At 43.9% G+C, this 12,339-nt stretch overlaps 1 pseudogene; it reads right to left on the minus strand.

Annotated features, from left to right (window-relative positions):
* Positions 1-1,438: 1,438 nt before the first annotated feature.
* Positions 1,439-2,045, minus strand: LOC112921753 (small ribosomal subunit protein eS6-like; annotated as a pseudogene).
* Positions 2,046-12,339: the final 10,294 nt, after the last annotated feature.

Genomic DNA, 12,339 nt, shown 5'->3' on the forward strand with positions numbered 1-12,339 from the left:
GTTTCCTAGCCTTTTCAAGTTATTTCCAAACAGAGGTCTGTGAAAAGTGCCAGTTACTGTCAAGAAACTAGTGCTTTTTGAAGATTGAGTTCTAAAGGAGAGTGGCAAAGGGAAAGCAGTATTTTTTCAATTTAAAAGAGAGGAGCCTAATAATGCTCTTAGGTTTTGGTAGCATTTTCAGATTTCTTATGATTTCAGACATTTTTATGATTTATTTGATTTTTACAATAACCCTACAAAGTAGGTGGAGGAGATACTGTTATCCCCACTTCTCAGAAGTTGAAACTGAGGCCCCAAATGGTTAAAAGAATCCCCAAGGTCACAGAACTGATGGGTGTCAGAGCCTCCTGCTTACTGGATCCTGTGTCTGGATATTTGACAGTGGTGATGGGTCACCAGGGCACTGCTCAGATAGTTTCCTTCACAGGGAAAGGATGGAGGATGTTACTGAAATTTAAGAATGTTGCTGAAGATTCACCCAGAATCTCCATTTTTTGCTTTGATTGCCTTGCTTGTGGCGTTTGTGCTAGGAGAGATCAAGCACTCTGCTCAGCTGTCCAGACAAAGGTGTACTAACCTCACTTCCATGGAGCTGGCCTGACCCTTCAGGAGAGGGTGATGGGTCTCATCACACTCCTCTGTGCTCCCCGTCTCAGCGGTGACATGTTCTATGCCCCTGGTGAGCCGAGTGGTAGTGTTTCAAAGTGCATACCATAGTGTGCTCAGGGTCCTTAGGGAGTTTGGTGAGCAAGCCCCACGCCTGGCTCTTCACCACATACCCAGCCCTACTCTGCACTTGTGGGCATTGTGTGATTCTGTCCCCAGAGGTCTAGTTCTACACTGTGGTCCTGCTGACTTGACATTGGGCAAATCCTTTGTCAGGTGCTTTCTGGCACATGTTCACTGGGCTTTCCTCTTGTTCTTGGCCTTTCTTAGCTGGAGATCAGTAGCTCATATATTATTACCTGGATAATCTACATTTTGCATATTACTTTTTTTTTTTTTTTTTTTTTTTTTTGGTGTCTGATCTTCTTTATTTTGTCACTCTTAGAAAATCTCATTTTTTACTGGACTCAGAGGTAGAAGCCCTCAGAGAGGACAGCCTCCGTCTCTTGGCAATCTGTTCCTGGTGTTTTTCTTTGGCCTCCTTCATTCTTTTGGCCAAAAGTTTAGCATATTCTGCAACCTCTTATTTTTCTAAGTATGCTGTTTCTTCAAAGCAATATGCTGACATTTGTGTTGGAGGACACGTGGAGTAACAAGACACTGAATCTTGAGTGTTTTGGTTCTAGGTTTCTTACCTTCTTTGTTTAGGGGCTTTCTTTTTTTTATTTTTTTATTTTATTTATTTATTTTTATTGGTGTGCAATTTGCCAACATATAGAATAACACCCAGTGCTCATCCCATCAAGTGCCCCCCTCAGTGCCCATCACCCAGTCACCCCCACCCCCCACCCACCTTCCTTTCTACCACCCCTTGTTCATTTCCCAGAGTTAGGAGTCTCTCACGTTCTGTCTCTCTTTCTGGTATTTCCCACTCATTTTTTCTCCTTTCGTTTCGGGGCTTTCTAACAACATACTGACAGGCATCATCTTCTTTTGACAGATTAAAAAGCTTTCAGATTCTGCTGGCTCTTTTGGGCCCCAGGTGATGAGGCTCAGTAGTATCAGTGAGTCCAGGAATATCCTTCTCCCCTTTTTTCACAATAACCAAATTGAGAACACTGAGATTGGCATCCACAATGCAATCCCAAACAGATTTGCGCTTCCCTGGGTCGGTAGCAGGAATGCCCCTTACTCAGTAGCAGGTGGATGCGGCCATGGGTCAAGACATCCTGCTTCATGGGGAAGCCTTGTTTGTCATTGCCACCACTGATTCGGACCATGTAACCGTTCCATTCCTCACCCAGAGCATCAGCAGCAACTTCTGAGGCCATATGCTTCTCATAAAAGGTATGCGGTTTGCGCTCATCATCCACTTCAATGAGTTTCTGGCAGCCAGTGGCTGGGAAAGAGATGTTCAGCTTCATCCTGAACGGCCTACCGAGCGGCCTACCACCTCGGAGGTACCACGAAAAAGAGTGCATATTACTTTAAAGACTGTTGGGAATTCTGCTTGCAGGCCTCAAAGCTCTAAGTACCATCTGCCCGCTTCTGCAATTCCAAATAAGTGTCCCACCTACCAGCAAGTTCATTCCCAAAGGAAACAGAGGAGTTTCTCTAAAAATAGGAGTATAACTGCTGTAGCTCTGCTGCCTAGGGCCTGCATACCTACAAAATGGTAGTGCTTGCCATTTGAGCCTGAGGCCAAGGTCCTCTGTAGCCCTATTGATATGAAGCAGTGCCCAGAGCTCAGTAGGACTTCTATCTCTGCCTCTGAAAAATAAAGAGGTCATTCTAGGCAGGTGCACCAAGGCCTCAAGACAATCTTCTGTGTGGGATTGCCAAGCAAGTCTACTAATGCTACTGATGTCAAAGATGAACTCTGCAGGGTATACATTTTCAAGAAGAAGGATTTCCTGGGTAGTGCAACTGGTATACTAGGATTGTGCATCTAAGAGCAAGACCAATGTAAGCAGCCTTCCAGAGGTTCTCTAAGCAATCCCCGTATATAGCAGTGCCATCTGGCCTGGACGGTGTTCCTCCTGTTCTCAAATGGCTGATGAGTGGCTCTTGCATGATTTTCTGGCTTGCAGTGGCTTCTGTTTGCAGAGCATCCTCTTGTACTTACATGAGCCCCTGACCTGGCAGAGGCATACTTTGGACTAACTCTCGGCCAGCTGGGAGAAACACTTTCAAAAGTCTGAAGATAAGTTCCCATGATCTGTCTCACCAAGGCAAACTACTTTTTGGTAGATAAGATCTCCCCAGATGCTCAACAGATCTTAGAGTTCACAAGGCACAGCTGGCGATCCATCCCCCATTTTCCATCCTGGCCACTCAAATAGTCAAACCTAGGCAAGAAAGAAAGGAACTTGTCGGTTTTCTGTTTGTAACTCTTGCTCTCCGAGAGAAGAAACTCCTCTCTTCTGTCCTGCTTTTGTTTTACTCTCATCTTAAAGAGCTATATACCTTTAAAACAAATGCTTGAAATATTGAGGTGGGATTCTAACATAAGGGACCCCGTGTGTAAGTTCTTTTTTTTTAAATTTTTATTTATTTATGATAGTCACAAAGAGAGAGAGAGAGAGGCAGAGACACAGGCAGAGGGAGAAGCAGGCTCCATGCACCGGGAGCCCGACGTGGGATTCGATCCCGGGTCTCCAGGATCGCGCCCTGGGCCAAAGGCAGGCGCTAAACCACTGCGCCACCCAGGGATCCCCCCGTGTGTAAGTTCTTAAGCTGGTTCTGTCCAAAAACAACCATGCTGGGGGCAGGAGATACTGGCCATTGGGGCTACCTTTGAAGCATGGAGGCAACCTTCTTAGGGGGCCAGGCTTCTATTTGGATACAGCTAGATCACTGTCGTTTAGAGCTCCTGGGGTAAAACTGGAAAAACACTAGTAGTCATTTAGTGAGGATTTGCTTTGTGTAAGCTCTCTACAAAGCACTTCATGTATTATCTCATTTAATCACAACTCTGTGGTGTGGGTTATACGTTTATCCCCATTCATGTCCAGATGAGTAGCATGTTTAAGGTTAAACATCTAGTTGAGTGCTAGAGTGAGTGACACCTAGCAGGAGTCAAACTTGCAGTTACAGTGCTATATTGCCTCTCCAAGTCAGAAAAGCTAAAAGTGCAGTTGATGACTCCTCTTTTTAAAGGATTCAATTCCGGTATCCTCTACTTATTGATCAGCTCAACCACTGAGCAAATGCACTGTTACACAAGCCAAAATTCTAGAGACATCAGAACCTTCATACCCAGTAGACTCTGCCAAAGAACATTGTAGTCATCCTCATAAGGAGGATTATAATTACTCAGTCATACAGATATGGCCCTCAAAGAAAAAAAGATGCAGAGACATAGGCAAAATGACCTGCAGGGCCTCCCAAGGGGTGTTCAAACTGAGGGCTCCAGCACCATCCTGACACTATTAGTGAGCTAGGGTGGTCCATGAAGTTTTTAAGGAGAGCCTGTCAAGACCTCTTTTTGGTGATCTGGAGTCCCAACAACCTGTAGTATACCAGCCATTAAGACAATGCCTGCACAATGAATGCAGGTCTAGACAGACTTAAGAGTCACTGCCTATCAGCCAAATGCCCTGGAATACCATCACAGAACTTGTGCCAGTCTAATGGTGGTGTCATTTTGGTCATGGTGAACTTCAGCTCCAAACTGAAACATCTCTCTTTTTATCAGCTTACTACCTACAATAGACTCCATATTGGTGTCACCCCAAAATTCCTATGTTGGAATCCTGGCCTCCAATGTGATGGTATTAGGAGATGGGGCCTTTAGCAGGTGATTAGGTCATGAGGGTGGAGCCCTCATGAATGGGATTAGTGCCTTTCTGAAAAAGACCACAGAGAGCTCCTCCCTTTTGCCATTTGGGGACATAGTGAGAAGACACCTGTCTATAAACCAGAGATTGGGCCATCACCAGATGCCAGACCTATTGGCATCTTGGACTTCCCAGCTCAATTGAGAAACTTCTGTTGTTTATTTTTAATTTTTTAAAAGATGTTATTAATTTGAGAGAGCACAAGTGGAGGGAAGAACAGAGCGAGAGGCAGAAGCAGACTCCCGGCTGAGCAGGGAGCCCAATGTGGGGCTTGATCTCAGTACCCTGGAATCATGACCTGAGCTGAGGGCAGACACTTAGCCATCTGAGCCACCTAGGTGCCCCATCTGTTGTTTATAAGCCATCTTATGGTATTCTGTTATAGCAGCCTGAACTGACTAAGGCACTGCTGCTCTATTAATATTAAATTTCCAGAGAAAAACTCTTCCCTCGTACATATCTTAGTTTTGGATTGTACTGTCCAACTTGCCCTCCACTCATCATTTCAAGATCAGTAAACAGCTAGAAGGCAGCACCTAGGTGTCAAGAGAAGACCCCTGGGGACCTTGCAGATAGCACTATCAGCTCACCTCACTAGTCTCTAAAGAGTTTCCCTTGACCATTCACAGTTTCATAGCAACTTAGCCCTGATATTTCCCACCCATCAAACACTCCCATCCCAACAGCCAATTAATAGCTGAAGATATCACAGGCTGCCTGAGCAGCCCTGGAAGGTGCCCTCTGGTAAGCTAATGAAAAATTTAAATGTTGACTGAGCCAGACAGCAGAGGAGACCAACCAGTGGGTGATACCCGAGGCACTCCCCAGACCCGTAGGTAAATCTGCCTTTGACAAAAGGAACCATGCTACATGGAATTCTCAAGGGTCTTAAAAGCCATTATTACCTATTACCTATTGGCATTCACTCCTAATTGTTCTGTTCTGGCTCTAGCTATGCCTGAATCAGCATGACCCTACCTCCTCCTTCATTATATATTTATTTATTTATTTATTTATTTATTTATTTATTTATTTATTTATATTAATTTTTATTGGTGTTCAATTTACCAACATACAGAAAAACACCCAGTGCTCATCCCGTCAAGTGTCCGCCTCAGTGCACGTCACCCATTCCCCTCCAACACCCGCCCTCCTCCGCTTCCACCACCCCTAGTTCGTTTCCCAGAGTTAGGAGTCTTTATGTTCTGTCTCCCTTCCTGATATTTCCCACACATTTCTTCTCCCTTCCCTTATATTCCCTTTCACTATTATTTATATTCCCCAAATGAATGAGAACATACACTGTTTGTCCTTCTCCGATTGACTTATTTCACTCAGCATAATACCCTCCAGTTCCATCCACGTTGAAGCAAATGGTGGGTATTTGTCGTTTCTAATGGCTGAGTAATATTCCATTGTATACATAAACCACATCTTTATCCATTCATCTTTCGATGGACACCGAGGCTCCTTCCACAGTTTGGCTATTGTGGACATTGCTGCTAGAAACATCGGGGTGCAGGTGTCCCGGCGTTTCATTGCATCTGAATCTTTGGGGTAAATCCCCAACAGTGCAATTGCTGGGTCATAGGGCAGGTCTATTTTTAACTCTTTGAGGAACCTCCACACAGTTTTCCAGAGTGGCTGCACCAGTTCACATTCCCACCAACAGTGTAAGAGGGTTCCCTTTTCTCCGCATCCTCTCCAACATTTGTGGTTTCCTGCCTTGTTAATTTTCCCCATTCTCACTGGTGTGAGGTGGTATCTCATTGTGGTTTTGATTTGTATTTCCCTGATGGCAAGTGATGCAGAGCATTTTTTTATGTGCATGTTGGCCATGACCATGTCTTCCTCTGTGAGATTTCTCTTCATGTCTTTTGCCCATTTCATGATTGGATTGTTTGTTTCTTTGCTGTTGAGTTTAATAAGTTCTTTATAGATTTTGGAAACTAGCCCTTTATCTGATATGTCATTTGCAAATATCTTCTCCCATTCTGTAGGTTGTCTTTTAGTTTTGTTGACTGTATCCTTTGCTGTGCAAAAGCTTCTTATCTTGATGAAGTCCCATTAGTTCATTTTTGCTTTTGTTTCTTTTGCCTTTGTGGATGTATCTTGCAAGAAGTTACTGTGGCCAAGTTCAAAAAGGGTGTTGCCTGTGTTCTCCTCTAGGATTTTGATGGACTCTTGTCTCACATTTAGATCTCTCATCCATTTTGAGTTTATCTTTGTGTATGGTGAAAGAGAGTGGTCCAGTTTCATTCTTCTGCATGTGGATGTCCAATTTTCCCCACACCATTTATTGAAGAGACTGTCTTTCTTCCAATGGATAGTCTTTCCTCCTTTATCGAATATTAGATGACCATACATTTCAGGGTCCACTTCTGGGTTCTCTATTCTGTTCCATTGACCTATGTGTCTGTTTTTGTGCCAGTACCACACTGTCTTGATGACCACAGCTTTGTAGTACAATCTGAAATCTGGCATTGTGATGCCCCCAGCTATGGTTTTCTTTTTTAAAATTCCCCTGGCTATTCGGGGTCTTTTCTGATTCCACACAAATCTTAAAATAATTTGTTCTAACTCTCTGAAGAAAGTCCATGGTATTTTGATAGGGATTGCATTAAACGTGTAAATTGCCCTGGGTAACATTGACATTTTTACAATATTAATTCTGCCAATCCATGAGCATGGAATATTTTTCCATCTCTTTGTGTCTTCCTCAATTTCTTTCAGAAGTGTTCTATAGTTTTTAGGGTATAGATCTTTTACCTCTTTGGTTAGGTTTATTCCTAGGTATCTTATGCTTTTGGGTGCAATTGTAAATGGGATTGACTCCTTAATTTCTCTTTCTTCAGTCTCATTGTTAGTGTATAGAAATGCCATTGATTTCTGGGCATTGATTTTTGTATCCTGCCAAGCTACTAAATTGCTGTATGAGTTTTAGCAATCTTGGGGTGGAGGCTTTTGGGTTTTCTATGTAGAGTATCATGTCATCGGTGAAGAGGGAGAGTTTGACTTCTTCTTTGCTAATTTGAATGCCTTTAATGTCTTTTTGTTGTCTGATTGCTGAGGCTAGGACTTCCAGAACTATGTTGAACAGCAGTGGTGAGAGTGGACATCCCTGTCTTGTTCCTGATCTTAGGGGAAAGGCTCCCAGTGCTTCCCCATTGAGAATGATATTTGCTGTGGGCTTTTCGTAAATGGCTTTTAATGTCGAGGAAAGTTCCCTCTATCCCAACACTCTGAAGGGTTTTGATCAGGAATGGATGCTGTATTTTGTCAAATGCTTTCTCTGCATCTAATGAGAGTATCATATGGTTCTTGTTTTTTCTCTTGCTGATATGATGATTCACATTGATGGTTTTACGAGTGTTGAACCAGCCTTGTGTCCCGGGGATAAATCCTACTTGGTCATGGTGAATAATTTTCTTAATGTGTTGTTGGATCCTATTGGCTAGTATCTTGTTGAGAATTTTTGCATCTATGTTCATCAGGGATATTGGTCTGTAATTCTCCTTTTTGGTGGGATCTTTGGTTTCGGAATTAAGGTGATGCTGGCCTCATAGAATGAATTTGGAAGTACTCCATCTCTTTCTATCTTTCCAAACAGCTTTAGTAGAATAGGTATGATTTCTTCTTTAAACGTTTGATAGAATTCCCCTGGGAAGCCATCTGGCCCTGGACTCTTGTGTCTTGGGAGGTTTTTGATGACTGCTTCAATTTCCTCCCTGGTTATTGGCCTGTTCAGGTTTTCTATTTCTTCCTGCTCCAGTTTTGGTAGTTTGTGGCTTTCCAGGAATGCGTCCATTTCTTCTAGATTTCCTAATTTATTGGTGTACAGCTGTTCATAATGTTTTTAAAATCGTTTGTATTTCCTTGGTGTTGGTAGTGATCTCTCCTTTCTCATTCATGATTTTATTAATTTGAGTCTTCTCTCTCTTCTTTTTAATAAGGTTGGCTAATGGTTTATCTATCTTATTAATTCTTTCAAAGAACTAACTCCTGGTTCTGTTGATCTGTTCCACAGTTCTTTTGGTCTCGATTTCATTTAGTTCTGCTCGAATTTTAATTGTCTTCTTCTGCTGGGGGTGGGGTCCATTTGTTGCTTTTTCTCTAGTTCCTTTATGTGTAAGGTGAGCTTTTGAATTTGAGTTCTTTCCAGTTTTTGAATGGATGCTTGTATTGCGATGTATTTCCCCCTCAGGACTGCTTTTGCTGCATCCCAAAGATTTTGAACGGTTGTATCTTCATTCTCATTAGTTTCCGTGATTCTTTTTAATTCTTCCTTAATTTCCTGGTTGACCTTTTCATCTTTTAGCAGGATGGTCCTTAACCTCCACGTGTTTGTGGTCCTTCCAAACTTCTTCTTGTGATTAAGTTCTAATTTCAAGGCATTATGGTCTGAGAATATACAGGGGACTATCCCGATCTTTTGGTATCGGTTCAGACCCGATTCGTGACCCAGTATGTGGTCTATTCTGGAGAAAGTTCCATGTGCACTTGAGAAGAATGTGTATTCAGTTGAGTTTGGATGTAAAGTTCTGTAGATATCTGTGAAATCCATCTGGTCCAGTGTATCATTTAAAGCTCTCGTTTCTTTGGATATGTTGTGTTTAGAAGACCTATCTAGTATAGAAAGAGCTAGATTGAAGTCACCAAGTATAAGTGTATTATTATCAAAGTATTTCTTCAGTTTGGTTATTAATTGGTTTAAATATTTGGCAGCTCCCACATTCGGGGCATATATATTGAGGATTGTTAAGTCCTCTTGTTGGATAGATCCTTTGAGTATGAGATAGTGTCCCTCTTCATCTCTCACTATAGTCTTCGCGGTAAATTTTAATTTATCTGATATAAGGATGGCTACCCCTGCTTTCTTTTGAGGACCATTTGAATGGTAAATGGTTCTCCAACCTTTTATTTTCAGGTTGTAGGTGTCCTTCTGTCTAAAATGAGTCTCTTGTAGACAGCAAATAGATGGGTCCTGCTTTTTTATCCAGTCTGAAACCCTGCGCCTTTTGATGGGGTCATTAAGCCCGTTCACGTTCAGAGTTACTATTGATAGATATGAGTTTAGTGTCATCATATCTATTCAGACCTTGTTTTTGTGGATTGTTCCACTGAACTTCTTCTTAAAGGGGAATTTTAAGAGTCCCCCTTAAAATTTCTTGCAGAGCTGGTTTGGAGGTTACATATTCTTTCAGTTCCTGCCTGTCTTGGAAGCTCTTTATCTCTCCTTCCATTTTGAATGAGAGCCTTGCTGGATAAAGTATTCTTGGTTGCATGTTCTTCTCATTTAGGGCCCTGAATATATCCTGCCAGCCCTTTCTGGCCTGCCAGGTCTCTGTGGAGAGGTCTGCTGTTACCCTAATATTCCTCCCCATAAAAGTCAGGGACTTTTTTTTCTCTTGCTGCTTTAAGGATCTTCTCCTTATCTTTGGAATTTTCAAGCTTCACTATTAAATGTCGAGGTGTTGAACGGTTTTTGTTGATTTTAGGGGGGGATCTCTCTATTTCCTGGATCTGAATGCCTGTTTCCCTTCCCAGATTAGGAAAGTTTTCAGCTGGGATTTGTTCAAATACATATTCTGGCCCTCTGTCCCTTTCGGCGCCCTCGGGAACCCCAATTAAACGTAGGTTTTTCTTCCTCAGGCTGTCATTTATTTCCCTTAATCTATCCTCATGGTCTTTTAATTGCCTGTCTCTTTTTTCCTCAGTTTCCCTCTTTGCCATCAACTTGTCTTCTATGTCACTCACTCGTTCTTCCACCTCGTTAAGCCTTGTCGTTAGGACTTCTAGCTTGGATTGCATCTCATTTAATTGATTTTTAATTTCTGCCTGATGGATCTAAATTCTGCAGTCATGAAGTCTTTTGAGTCCTTTATGGTTTTTTCTAGAGCCACCAGTAGCTGTATAATAGTGCTTCTGAATTGGCGTTCTGACATTGAATTGTAATCCAGATTTTGTACCTCTGTAGGAGAGAGGGCTGTTTCTGATTCTTTTTTTTGAGGTGAGGTTTTCCTTCTAGTCATTTTGCTCAGTGCAGAGTGGCCAAAAACAAGTTGTATTGGGAAAAGGAGAAAAAGAGAGAGAAGGAAAGAAAAGAGAAAAAGAAAAAAGAGAAAGAAGGAAAAAAAGGGGAAAAAGAGAAGAAAAAGAGAAAGAAAAAGAAAGAAAGGAGAAAAAAAAGGGGGTGGGGTGGGGAAGCAATCAGAAATCAAGAAGAAAGAAAGAAAAAAAGCACAAAACAAAACAAAAACAAAAACAAAAACAAAAAAACAAAAACAAAAAAACACGGGGGAGTATCTTCTGATTCTGTATACTTTAAGTCCCTTGACTTCCCCTGGACCTGGTCCGTCTCGCTGGTCTTCTGGGGGAGGGGCCTGTTCTGCTGATTTTCAGGTGTTAGCACTTGGGGGAGCTGCTCTGCCCCTGCCTGGTGCAGGGCTCAGTGGGGGTTGTTCACCCCGCGAGGCCCCAGGAGGAACAACCCCAGTGGCAGAGGCCAGCTCTGGAGCCCTGGAGTCAGCCCCCGCAGTCACTCCGGGGCTCTCCGTCTGCAGGGCCTGGAGGCTCCGGGGCGGGGCCGCTGATCTGCTCAGCTGGGGCAGGAGCGTCCTTGCTGTCCTGGGCCCTCCCGGCCTCTGCCTGTCCTGGGGGGAGGCCGGATCCTGGGCTGTGTCCCGGCGCCCTGTGCTCCGGGGCCTGCGCTGTTGGATCCGCGCTCCCGCCCCGCAGCCCCCTCCTCGGAGCCGCCGCCCGAGCCCCTCCGAGCTGCTCCGGGTCCCGCCGTGCGCTGCAGCCCTTAGGGAGCTCGGCGCACTCTCCGGGGCGCAGTTCCTCTGTTACTGTCCCAGGGAGCCCGAGGGCATCCCCGCCTTTCTGGGGATCCTGCTCCAATTCCCCGGGAGGCCTTTCCGCTGGGAAGGTCGGTGCAGCTCCTGCTCCTCCGGGACGGGGCTCTCCTGTCCTGGGGACACTCGCCCCGGCCTCAGCCCGGCTCCTCGGGGCCCCTCCCCCTTGGAGGCCTTTTGTTTCTTTATTCATTTTTCCCCGTCTTCCTACCTTGATAGAAGCGCGAACTCTTCTCACTGTAGCATTCCATGGTCTCTCTTTAAATCTCAGGCCGAATTCGTAGATTTTCAGGATGATTTGAAGGTTTTCTAGATAATTTGTTGGGGATAGGTGATTTGGGGACCCTACTCTTCCGCCGTCTTGCCCCTCCCCCCCCTTCATTATTTATGCCAACATCTGCCAACCTGAGATCAGGAGCCATCTATATATGGTGAAAAGTGACCAACTACCCTTGATAACATCTTAACTTCAATAACCAGTATAACGGGATGGGTGTGGGACAACACGGTGGTAATGAGAAATACTTCCCACTTCAGGGATGCTCCAATTGCCTTTGTCCTTTAAATGGGCTGGAGCATCAATGACCGAACCCTGGCTGGCCCACAAAACTTAATTGCAAACCCTAATCTGTTAGATATTATAGGAGAGGACCCAGAAATTTCCTTCAATTCTCAGGCTATCGATTGCTGCCTCCTCAGTGCTTTCTTTCCTCTCTCTGGCCCTGGCAGATTTCGGTACTGGCTCTTGGCTTACTTGGATTTGACAGCCTTTTGGATTCTGTATTTTGTATTTCGGCACATCTGCGTAGTTCAAAGCTTTGACTACTCCTTTGGCTTCAGAGTCTCCCATTGCCTCCAGCCAAGACTACTCAACCTATGGCTTTCAGCACTGCCACTCCCCCACAACCACGTATGGTGCTTGAGAGTAGGGAGGAAAACTTTTTTTGAGATATGGAAATGTTTTCAGAAATGGATGAAATAGCCTTTTGAAACAAAACTCAAAGTTATCATCTCAGTACACAGTAACTATATAAGCTGAT

The sequence above is a fragment of the Vulpes vulpes genome, chromosome 13 (genome assembly GCF_048418805.1).
Source record: "Vulpes vulpes isolate BD-2025 chromosome 13, VulVul3, whole genome shotgun sequence".
NCBI lineage: Eukaryota > Metazoa > Chordata > Mammalia > Carnivora > Canidae > Vulpes > Vulpes vulpes.